The sequence below is a fragment of the Psammomys obesus genome, unplaced genomic scaffold (assembly GCF_907164565.1).
Source record: "Psammomys obesus unplaced genomic scaffold, mPsaObe1.curated_primary_1811, whole genome shotgun sequence".
NCBI classification, from domain to species: domain Eukaryota; kingdom Metazoa; phylum Chordata; class Mammalia; order Rodentia; family Muridae; genus Psammomys; species Psammomys obesus.
The window spans coordinates 12,543,984-12,557,361 of NW_026585626.1; positions in this window are offsets into that span (position 1 = coordinate 12,543,984).

A 13,378-nucleotide genomic window follows, 5' to 3' on the forward strand; every position below is an offset into this window, starting at 1 on the left:
AAAAAAAACAAAACAAAACAAAAAAACAGAATGAAGCTGCCCTAGCAAGAAGGAATTGGGCTAGCCGACTTCATAAGGACAGTGTGAGCTGTGCTTGGGTACTGACACTAGTGGACTTTGGACTTGACCACTCTTACAATAGAATGAACCATTAAAAAAACTCACATCTCCTTTTACATCACCACACAAACACACAGACACGCAGGAGAGAGAGAGAGACTCAGGACATTTTGCCACTTTTTCCCATGATCCAACTCAAATGTAATAGCACATGCTCCAAGTTGCTCATGCCTAGTCACTCTTGTGATACTTTCTGTACAAGTCTATTCAGGACTCTACACATGATTCATATTAATTTATATCATCATCTTCTACAACAAACTTATAAATTACTTGGTGACCAAATAACCAGTGACTGACACTGGCTGGTATGTAAAAAGATACTCAATAAGTATTTACTAAATGAATAGAAAAGAATATTAGAGGGGATTGGAGGCTTTTTGTGCTAATTTTTTTTTTCCCACAGAGATAATTTATTATACATGGTGCACAGGAGGCTATTTCTGAACTCCCACAAGAGCAAATCTAACATCATTGGCAATTAATTCTCATATTAATGTAGGTTTAGATTTTTTTTTTTTACCAAACATACTTTATTTAGGGTTCTTATGCCCCTTGACCTCCTGTCCAACCCCCTCGTAACCTTGGGAAGGAGATTAGTAGGGAAATGGGCTGTAGTCCTCTTTTATCTACTTCTTGCTGATTATGGTTGATGGGTCTTTAGGGGAGTAACAGACTCAGTTATCAGGATACCCGAAGTTCAGTACGAAGGGCAACATGAAGCAGCAACACGAGGTCAGCAAAAGTCTCAAGAATTAGTTAAATTGCCCAGAGGAGCTCTCCAGAATGTTTCTGTGAAGTCAAATGTCAAAGCACAAAGATCAGCATAGTGATGTCAATCCAAAAAACGATGTCTCACTCTGCATGGGCCTCTATATATGTCCTCCCCTCAAAGTGTCCCCATGGAAAATCTCAGCTGGCCAGAGTCATGCCCATTGCAATTGAGGGCTCACAAAAAATCATCATGTGTCATCTCACAATATGACTTAGGAAAAACATCACATGCCTGGCTTGCAGCATCACATATGACAAAACTCAGTTCTCAGGAAAACCAAAAATTTCCACTTCATGTTAGCATAAGTCCAACCTTATTTTAGGCTCTCAAAAATTACCCCAGTACTTGTATAAGCCCATGGGTCTCTATTGCTATTAAATTAAAGGACTTGGGTAGAGATTTGTAGAATTAACTTATCCCCATTTACTTTTTCCACCATAAAAATGAATCAAAAAATCTTGTGTTGCTTTTGTTTCTAAGACAATGCATGGCTGGAATTGGGATAAGGGGGATGAGGACATAAAAAAGAGGCCAAAAGGGAAGGGTTTGGAGTTGTTAGTAGAAGGTCACTGGGGCAGCTTTGATTTCACAGAATCTTACCCCGCTCTTTAAACTGCTTTTAAAGTCCCATGTGAGAAACTCAGTGCTTTCTGATACCTGCTTTTGACATGATGCATTTTGAAATGATCACATAGGCTAATCAAACCCCAAGTAGGCTTTGGAGGAATGCTGGAGAGCACCTAACAGTCTGCAAGAAAACAAGGTCATCAATCACACATTGTTGAAACTACAGTTGAGAGGGATGACTAAAATGTGCTTGTGATTTATTTTCCTCTTTGAAAAAGTTGTTTCTTACAGTGTAAACATAGGCCCACTGGAAAGGAGTAACTGTTCTATTCGTCACTGCTGCTCTAGGCCTCCCCTCCAGAGGAAACCCAAGCCTCCTAGAGTGGGTGTCTTCAAGTGGAAGACAGTAGAAAATGGAGCAAAGATAAATTGCTGCTAGTGGGATGTTCTGGATGAGCAAGCAGGTCTAGAGAGACAACAGTATGGGAAATCAGGTTTCTGGTTCAGGCTATTTCTGAAAGTGTTGTCTCTAGGCTGGCTGTGGCCTTATGCCTGAGGCTGGCAGCCTGGGGAGTACCATATAGCCTTGCCCTTTGACTTCCTCTCATGCCCACTTGTCAAAAAATTTCCCACCAAAGTGATTCATTTATCCTGTTCATCAGTTGGGGAAATTGATTGGAGAGAGAAAGTTACACAGGATATATAAACAAGAAGTCCAGCCCTGACTTCTTGAGAACAACTGCTTCTAAAGCTGCACAGAACATAACCTGTTGAAAAGTGATTCACTACATTTTGGAACCTTAAGCACAGAAGGTGAATATGATGTTCTTGTCTGAATGAGAATAGCTCCTATAGGCTCATGCGTTTGAATATTTAGGATATAACCTGTCATATAGTATCACTAACTTCAGCAAGTTCTTTGTATTTGGCAAGTAGATCTTATCCTCAGCAAAGACTAGATTTCCATGGTGCCTGTACCAGTATTTCCCTCTTTCCACATCCATGCCAGCATTGTTGTCTGTTGTTTCCCTGAGCTTAGCCATTCTGACACTGGCATTATGAAATCTCAGATCTGTGATCTATCCTTTCAAATTGAGGTCTTTGGTCCATCTGGAGCTGATTTTTGTGCAGGATAATAAATATGGGTTTAGTTTTATTCTTTCATGTGTGGACATACAGTTTCTCTAGTACCACTTGCTGAAGATGCTGTCTTCACACATTTTTGGCAACTCTGTCAAATAGCAGATGGCTGTACTTAGGTGCAGTAAGGACTGAGTCTCTGTTACTGTGTTTCCATTGATCTACATGTCTGTTTTGATTATTAGAGCTCTACAATACACTTGAAATTTGGTATGTTAATTGTCCTGTAGTGTTTTTTATTTGTTTGTTTGTTTGTGTGGGGGAGACACACACACACACACACACAAACACACACACACAGAGAGAGAGAGAGAGAGAGAGAGAGAGAGAGAGAAAGATCATCTAGTTTTTATATTAGAGTACTTGTTCCATGAAAGGAGTTTGGGAGAGGTCCTTTGCTTTCTACATTTTTGAATACTTTAAAAAGTTTTGGCTGAACCTGGAAACAACCCAGATGTCCCTCAGTTGAGGAATGGATACAGAAATTATGGTACTTTTACACAATGGAATACTACTCAGCAATTAAAAACGAGGAAATCATGAAATTTGCTGGCAAATGGTGGGACCTAGAAACGATCATCCTGAGTGAGGTATCCCAAAAGCAGAAAGACACACATGGTATATACTCACTTATATAGACCTATAAGATAGGATAAATATACTGAAATCTATTCACCTAAAGAAGATAAACAAGAAAGAGGACCCAGGGTACGATGATCAGTCCTCACTTAGAAAGACAAAAGTGATAGACGTTGGATGTAGGAGCAAACAAGTAACAGGACAGAAGCCTACCACAGAGGGCCTTTGAAAGACTCTACCTAGCAGTGTATCAAAGCAGATACTAAGACTCCGGCAGAGTGCAGGGAATCAAAAAAGAGGGGGGGGTTGTTATTACAACCTGGAGAGGACATTAGTTCCACAAGAACCAAACATGTCTGGGCACAGGGGTCTTTTATGAGACTGTTTCTCCAAACGATGACCATGTATGGATGCAACTTAGAGCCCCTGCTCAGATGTAGCCCTTGGTAGCTCAGTATCCAAGTGGGTACCCTAATAAGGGGAAAAGGGACTGTTTATGACATGAACTCAATGGTGGGCTCCTTGACCCTCTCATTCCCCCAGGGAGGAGCAGCCTTGCTAGGCCACAGAGGAGGACTTTGCAGCCAGTCCTGAAGACACCTGATAAACCAGTATCAGATATAAGGGGAGGTGGTTCTCCCTTATCAGTGGACTTGGAAAGGGGCAGGGAGGAAATGAGGGTGGGAGGGTGAGATTGGGAGAAAAAGAGGGAGTGGGATACAGCAGGGAAACAAAGTTAACAAACTGTAACTAATATTTAAAAAGTAAAAATTAAAAGAAAAATTTAAAAAAAGTTTTGGCTGTATATCTTCTTTGAAAGTTTAGACGTCTGCTGTGAATCTTTGTGGACCTGGAGTTTTTCAGTTAGAAGACTTATAACCTCCTGATTTGTTACAGGTTTGCTTAAGTTGCTGATCTCCTTTTTGCTTAAATTTGGTGGTCCAGGTGAATATAGAAACTTGTTCATTTCACCTAGGCTTTTTTGCTTAAAGGAATACAGGTTTTTAAAGTATTCCTTAATAATATTTTGGATTTCTTTGGTGTTTATTGTAATGTTTCCCTGTCTATCTTAGATTTTGTTAATTTTAGGTCTTCTTGTTGTTTGGTTATGATCAATGTAATAAAATATTATGACCAAAAGAAACGAGTATGAAAGGGTTTATTTTAACATAGTTCCAGTTCATCACGGAGGGAAGTTAAGGTAGGAAGGACTCAAGGAAGGAATCTGGAGGCAGAACCTGAAGCAGAGATGATGGAAGGATGCTTACTGCCTTATTCCTCCTGAACTGCTATTTCCTTTGTTACCCTTGGACCACCTGACCATTGACGGTACTATGAACATTGGATTGAGGCCTTCCTCATCAATTATCAATCAAAAAAATAAATGCTCTGCTGGCTTGTCTACAGATCTGATGGGAACATTTTCTCAACTGTGGTTTCCTGTTTGTAAACATCTATGTCAAAATGACATAAAAATAAATAAATAAATAAATCTGACACAGGTTTCCACTTTCCTTCTTTTGATTTCTGGGCATAATCTGCCATTCTTGTCTATGTTTTTTAATAATCAGCTTTCAGATTTATTGATTCTTTGCATAGTTTTCTTTGTTTCTATTACATTAATGTTTGTTCTGAGTTTTTTTCTTATTTATTTTTTAAAAATTCTTTATTAATTATTTTATTCACTTTGTATCTGTGGTTCCCTCCCTCCTCCCGACCCAATCCCTCCCTTCCTCCACCCTCTGCATGAATGCTCCTCCCCAGGTCCACTGATAGGGGAGGTCTTCTTTTCCTTCCTTCTGATCCTGGTCAATTAGGTCTCATCAGGAGTGGCTGCATTGACTTCTTCTGTGGCCTGGTAATGCTGCTTCCCTCTCAGGGGGAGGTAATTAAAGAGCAGGCCAACCAGTTCATGTCAGAGACAGTCCCTGTTCCTATTACAATGGAACCCTCTTGGATACTGAATTGTCATGGGCTACATATGTGCAGGGGTTCTAGGTTATCTCCATGCATAGTCCTTGCTTGGAGTATCAGTCTCAGGAAAGACCCCTGTGCTCAGATTTTTTGGTTCTGTTGCTCTCCTTGTGGAGTTCCTGTCCTCTCCAGATCTTACTGTTTCCCCCTTCTTTCATAAGATTCCCTGCACTCTGCCCCAAGGTTGCCCATAAGTCTCAGCATCTGCTTTGATCGTCTGCAGGGCAGAGCCTTTCAGAGATTCTCTGTGTCAAGCTCCTGACTTGCTCCCTCTTTTCTTCTTCTTCTGATGTCCATCCTCTTTGCCTTTCTGGATAGGGATTGAGCATTTTAGCAAGAGTCCTCCCTCTTGATTAGTTTCTTTAGGTGTACAGATTTTAGTAGGTTTATCCTATATTATATGTCTATATGAGTGAGTATATACTGTATGTGTTTTTCTGCTTCTGGGATAGCTCACTCAGGATGATCTTTTCCAGATTCCACCATTTACCTGTAAATTTCATGATTTCCTTGTTTTTTATTGCTGAGTAATATTCCATTGTGTAGATGTACCACAATTTCTGTATTCATTCCTCCACTAAGGGGCATCTGGGCTGTTTCCAGCTTCTGGCTATTACAAATAAGGCTACTACAAATATGGTTGAGCAAATGTCCTTATTGTGTACTTGAGCCTCTTTTGGGTATATGCCTAGGAATGGTATAGCTGGATCTTGAGGAAGTTCTATTCCTAGTTGTCTGAGGAAGCGTCAGATTGCTTTCCAGAGTAGTTGTACAAGTTTACATTCCCACTAGCAGTGGAGAAGGGTTCCCCTTTCTCCACAACCTCTCCAGCATGTGTTGTCACTTGAGTTTTTGATCTTAGCCATTCTGATGGGTGTAAGGTGAAATCTTAGGTCATTTTGATTTGCATTTCTCTAGTCGTTGAACATTTCTTTAAGTGTTTCTCTGCCATTCGATATTCCTCTATTGAGAATTCTCTGTTTAACTCTGTACTCCAATTTTTAATTGGATTACTTGATTTGTTACTGTTTAACTTCTTGAGTTCTTTACATATACAGGATATTAGTCCTCTGTCAGATATAAGGTTGGTGAAGATCCTTTCCCAATCTGTAGGCAGTCGTTTTTTTCTGATGACAGTGTCCTTTGCTTTACAGAAACGTTTCAGTTTCATGAGGTCCCATTTATTGATTGTTGCTCTTAGAGCCTGTGCTGTTGGTGTTCTGTTCAGGAAGTTGTGTCCTGTGCCGATGAGTTCAAGGCTTTTTCCTACTTTTTCTAGTTTTATAATTTCTTATCATTTATTAGAATGGCTTGGTTTGTTCTTGTATTTCCAAAGTCTTTAGTTGAGTTAAGAAATCGTTTATTGGTTCTCATTTTGATTTTTAATGAAAGTTCACAGGGCTATAATTTTTTCTTATATGCCTACTTTTAATGTGTCCAAGATCCAAGAGTTGTGGTGTGTAATTCCATAAATTTTTGTAATTACTAGGGATTTTCTTGCATTTGCCTTTTCTTTTTACTACATTGTGGTCAGTCAGGATATATAGATTTATTTCAAATTTTCTATATTTGCTAAGATTTGTTTTGTGTTTCAATATGTGGTTGATTTTGGAGCACCCTACATGGGGTTTCTAATTAGAATATATAGTATTTGATGTTCACATGAACTGTTCTGTAGAAATGTTAGGTCTATGAATGATGTTATTTAATTCTCTTATTTCCTTAGTGTTTTCTCAGATGATTTGTTTATTGGAGAATGTAGGGTATTGAAATCACATATAGTCAGTGAGATGAAGCACTGAAAACAGAGATGTACACTTCCATAACACAATTAGCCAAAGAATAGTGAGAGATAGGAATATAAAGCAAAGGCTTACAACTGGCTCATCACTTCGGAGAAAAGTCTCTAACAAGGTAATCTCTCTGAATTTAGTTCCTACTGATCTCTTTCGACCTCAACTCTTCCTATGCTGATGATGAGATGCTCCTTTCCTTCTTCCCAAGATCATTACTTTCTGCAATGAAGAGACAAAGCCAGAATTATCTTGAGCTTGTTTATTTTAATTTTATCTTTTTTACATTTTATTCATTATGTGTCCCTACTGTAACACCCTCCCTCAACTCCTCCCAGTTCCACCCTCCATCCCTTTTCTTACATCCCCTTTCCCTAGTCCACTGAAAAGGGGAGTTCTCCTCCTCTGCCATATGCCCATAGCTTATCAAGTCTCAGCAGAACTGCCTGGATCCCTCTTCCTAGTGGCCTGATAAGATCACATTGCCGGGGGCAGAGCCAAGATGGCAACTAGCGCTCACAGTTTCTGAGCTGTGGAAGAGATAAAGTTCTCAGTTGGTGAGTGGAAGGAATTCTGAAGCCAGGGAAAGGAGAGGCTTTCTAAACAACAGGGAACATCTCAGGAGGTGAAAACCTTGGTCTCGGGTCACCAGGGGACTTGTTTGGGGAAGGTGAGAAACGATCCTTTGATCTCACGGCACTCCCCTCCCCCAGACCTCCCTCCTCCTCTGCACAGTGGACTCGTCCTTCTCAGCACAGACCTAACTGCCTGGGGCCGGCAGCCACTGAGGCGGAGCCCCAAGCCCTTTATCGGCAAAGGCCAGCAGTACGTGTCTTGGAGTCCCAGATTCGCGCAGCAGCTGCACCATCCTCCCAGGGCTCGAGTCTGCTAGACGCCATACTAGCTCCACAGGAGCGCGATCACTGATGGTACGGCCCGCCCAATCCCACAGTGACAGAGAATATGCTATATACTCACCAAAACCAGGCAGAAACGCCATACAAGCTAGACACACCAGGCGCTGGGCCTCCCAAGCTTGGAGAGCACAGTGAAGAGACCCCAGGACTCCCCAGAAAGCATCTAGGCTAGCAACCCAGTCTCCAGTTACAGCGGGACTTTCTAACCTGGCGGCAGAGCAGCACTGAGCTGGCGGGGCACATCAGTCCTCCAGTTTAAGACTAACCAGGGCCAAACCAGAGAACAGAGAGCCTGGATACCCCGATCCCTACTGACGTGACTACCCTGAAATCTCCAGCTGCAGCAAGACCTCATAACCTGGCAGTGACAGCAGCATGGAACTGGCGGAGCACATCAAAGAAGCAGGGCCAAACTGAGAGCAGAGGGCCTGGATACCCCAATCTCTGCCAAGTGACCTGCCTGTAAGTGAGTGCACCCTTGAGAATCTGCAGATCCCCAGATCCTGGGTCCTTCTAAAACAGAAGCCAGGCATCGAACCCCCTCCCACCCATATACCCACTTTGGGAAACAGAGGGGCACTGGGGACATTGAAGTTTCTGCTCTGTGAGTCTAATTGAGGAGTTAAGGCAGTTAATGCCAGAAATTGCGCTGCGATCATCACTAGCGCTTGCGACATATACATTGCAGAGCCCCTCCCACACACTCAAGGGTTCAACATAAGCCATCACACTGTCCCTCGAGACACACGCCCACGCCCACTTACACACACACACACACACACACACACACACACACACACACACATACACACGCACGCTTGCATTTGCCCCATTTGGGCCTGCGTACTTTTTTCCCACAGGTACAGCTAGTCCTCAGCCCACGCTAAGGACATGGGACCTCTCTCAGCTTGCTGAAGAACTCTCCAGACTCGAGAGAGAGAGACAGGACCAGTCTGATCGGCAGAATCCAAAAACAAACAGGGAAGGTCTCAGATAAGCCAATGGCCAGCGGTAGGCGAAAGAACACTTCCAACATAAATCAGGACATCATGACTTCACCAGCAAACCCCAAAATTGATGGATACTCCAATTCATCAGAAGCACAGGAAAATGACCTTAAAGCCATGCTTGCTCAATTATTTGAGGCTCATAAGGAGGAAATGAACAAATCTTTCAAAGAGTTGGCCAGTCAATTGGAGGTAAAGAAAGAAGAAATAGACAAAACCCTTAAAGAAACACAGGAAAACATAGCCAAACAAATAGAGGCACAAGTAGAGAAAAAATTAGTGGCATATAAAAAGGAAATGAACAAAGAAATAGAGTCCATTGTAGAGAGACAGGAATCCAAATTCAAACACATGAAAGAAATGGTGCAAGGCATGAAAACAGAATTAGAATCAATAAAGAAAACACAAAATGAGAAAACCCTTGAGCTGGAGAACTTGGAGAAAAAAATCAGGAACTACAAAAGTAAGCATCACCAACAGAATACAAGAGATGGAAGAGAGAATCTCTGGAGCTGAAGACACACTTGCAGAAATTGATACTTCTCTCAAAGAAAAAGTAAAATCAGAAAAATTTCAATCACAAAATATCCAAGAAATCAAAGATGCCATGAAAAGACAAAATCTAAGAATAATAGGAATTGATGAAAATGAAGACTCCAGGCTCCAAGGTCCAGAAAATATTTTCAAGAAAATCATAGAAGAAAATTTTCCCAACTTAAAGAAAGAGATGTCCATAAATATACAAGAGGCCTACAGAACACCAAATAGACTAGACCAGAAAAGAAACACATCACGTCACATCATAGTCAAAACACTAAATCTACAGAACAAAGAAAAGATATTAAAAGCAGCAAGGGAAAAAGGCCAAGTAACATATGAAGGTAGACCTATCAGAATCACACCAGACTTCTCATCAGAGATTATGAAAGCCAGAAGGGCCTGGGCAAGTATCATGGAGACTCTAAGAGATCACAAATGTCAACCCAGACTACTATATTCTGCAAAGCTTTCAATCAACATAGATGGAGAAAACAAAATATTCCATGACAAAACTAAATTTACGCAATATCTATACAGAAAAACAACCCTACAGAAGATACTAGAAGGAAAACTCCAATCCAACGAAAACAAATTCACCCAAGAAAACAGGGCATACAGATAATATCCCAACAAAAATGAAAAGAAAACAAGCAATGAAACAGGGTAAGATCACCGACTCCATTACAAAAGGAAGTAACATGCATTGGTCACTATTATCTATCAATATTAATGGACTCAACTCACCAATAAAAAGACACAGGCTAACAGAATGGTTACGTAAACAGGATCCAACATTCTGTTGCATCCAAGAAACACACCTATGCAACAAAGATAAACACTACCTCAGAGTAAAGAGCTGGAAAAATGTTTCTCAATGACAGCTGGGTTAAAGAAGAAATAAAGAAAGAAATTAAAGACTTCCTAGAATTCAATGAAAATGAAGGCACAACATACCCAAATTTATGGGACACATTGAAAGCAGTGCTCAGAGGAAAATGTATAGCACTAAATGCCTGCAAGAAGAAATCCGTAACATCACATACAAACAACTTAATGGCCCAACTGAAAAACCTAGAAAAAAAAGAAGCAGATACACCCAAGAGGAGCAGACGGCTGGAAATAATCAAACTCAGGGCTGAAATCAATCAATTAGAAACAAATAAAACTATCCAAAGAATCAATGAAACAAAAAGCTGGTTCTTTGAGAAAATCAACAAGATAGACAAACCCTTAGCCAAACTAACTAAAAAGCAGAGAGAAACTATCCAAATCAGCAAAATCAGATAGAAAAATGAGGACATAACTACAGACACTGAGGAAATCCAAACGATTATTAGGTCATACTACAAAAGCCTATATGCCACAAAATTTGAAAATCTAAATGAAATGCATAACTTTCTTGACAGATTCCATCTACCAAAATTGAGTCAAGATCAGGTAGAACGACTGAATAGCCCTATATCTTCCAAGGAAATTGAAGTAGTCATTAACAGTCTCCCCTCCAAAAAAAGCCCTGGACCAGATGGCTTCAGCACAGAATTCTACCAGACCTTCAAAGAAGTGCTAACACCAATTCTCCTCAAACTATTCCACAAAATAGAAACAGAAGGAACACTACCAAACTCATTCTATGAAGACACAGTCACCTTGATACCTAAACCACACAAAGATCCAACCAAAAAAGAGAACTTCAGACCTATCTCTCTTATGAACATTGATGCAAAATACTCAATAAAATACTTGCAAACCGAATCCAAGAACACATCAAAGATATCATCCACCATGACCAAGTAGGCTTCATCCCAGGCATGCAAGGGTGGTTCAACATAAAGAAATCCATCAATGTAATCCACCACATAAACAAACTGAAGGAGAAAAACCACATGATTATCTCCTTAGTCGCCAAAAAAGCATTTGAAAAGTCCAACACCCATTCATGTTTAAAGTCTTGGAGAGATCAGGGATACAAGGCACATACCTAAAGATAGTAAAGGCAATATACAGCAAGCCTATAGCCAACATCAAACTCAATGGAGAGAAACTTAAATCAATCCCACTGAAATCAGGGACAAAAGAAGGCTGCCCATTGTCTCCATATCTCTTCAACATAGTACTTGAAGTCCTAGCCAGAGCAATAAGACAACTAAAGGAGATCAAGGGGATACAAATCGGAAAGGAAGAGGTCAAAGTGTCACTATTTGCAGATGATATGGTAGTATACATGAGCGACCCCAAAAATTCAACCAGAGAACTCCTTCAGCTAATAAATACCTTCAGCAAAGTGGCAGGATACAAAATCAACTCAAAAAAATCAGAAGCCCTCCTGTATACCAAAGACAAAAAGGTTGAGAAAGAAATTGAGGAAACAACACCCTTCACAATAGCCACTAATAACATAAAGTACCTTGGTGTGACTTTAACCAAGCAAGTGAAAGACTTGTTTGAGAAAAACTTCAAGTCCCTGAAGAAAGAAATTGAAGAAGATCTCAGAAGATGGAAAGATCTCCCGTGCTCATGGATTGGTAGGATTAACATTGTGAAAATGGCCATCCTGCCAAAAGCAATCTACAGATTCAATGCAATTCCCATCAAAATACCAACTCAATTCTTTACAGACCTTGAAAAAAAGATTCTCAGCTTCATATAGAGAAACAAAAAACCCAAAATCTCCAAAACAATCCTGTACAACAACAGATCATCTGGAGGTATCTCCATCCCTGATCTCAAGCTGTACTACAGGGCAACAGTAATAAAAACTGCATGGTATTGGCATAGAAACAGAAAGGAGGATGAATGGAACCGCATAGAAGACCCAGAAATAAACCCACACACCTATGAGTACTCAATATTTGACAAAGAAGCCAAATCCATTCAATGGAAAAAAGACAGCATCTTCAACAAATGGTGCTGGACCAACTGGATGTCTACATGCAGAAAAATGAAAATAGGTCCGTATTTATCACCCTGCACAAAACTAAAGTCAAAGTGGATCAAGGACCTCAACATAAAACCAGATACTCTAAATCAGTTGGAAAAAAAAGTGGGGAACAGCCTAGAACTCATTGGCACAGGAGACAACTTCCTGAACAGAACACCAACAGCACAGGCTCTAAGAGCAACAATCAATAAATGGGACCTCATGAAACTGAAAAGCTTCTGTAAAGCAAAAGACACTGTCATCAAAACAAAAAGACAGCCTACAGATTGGGAAAGAATCTTAACCAATCCTTTATCAGACAGAGGGCTAATATCTAGTATATATAAAGAACTAAAGAAGCAGAAAAGCAACAAACCAAGTAATCCAATTAAAAAATGGGGAACAGAGCTAAACAGAGAATTCTCTGTAGAGGAATATCGAATGGCAGAGAAACACTTAAAGAAATGCTCAACATCATAAGCCATTAGGGAAATGCAAGTTAAAACGACCCTGAGATTTCACCTTACACCCATCAGAATGGCCAAGTTGAAAAACTCAAGTGACAACACAAGCTGGAGAAGTTGTGGAGAAAGGGGAACCCTCCTCCATTGCTGGTGGGAATGTAAACTGGTACAACCACTTTGGAAGTCAAACTGGCGCTTTCTCAGACAATTAGGAATAGTGCTACCTCAAGACCCAGCTATACCACTCCTAGGTATATACCCAAAAGTTGCTCAAGTACACAACAGGGACATTTGTTCAACCATGCTTGTAGCAGCTTTATTTGTAATAGCCAGAACTTGGAAACAACCCAGATGTCCATCAATGGAGGAATGGATACAGAAGTTGTGGTATTTTTACACAATGGAATACTACTCAGCAATCAAAAAAGAGGAAATCATGAAATTTGCAGGCAAATGGTGGGATCTAGAAAAGATCATTCTGAGTGAAATATCCCAGAAGGAGAAAGACAAACATAGTATATACTCGCTTATATAGACCTACAAGATATGATAAACATAATGAAATTTACACACCTAAAGAAGATA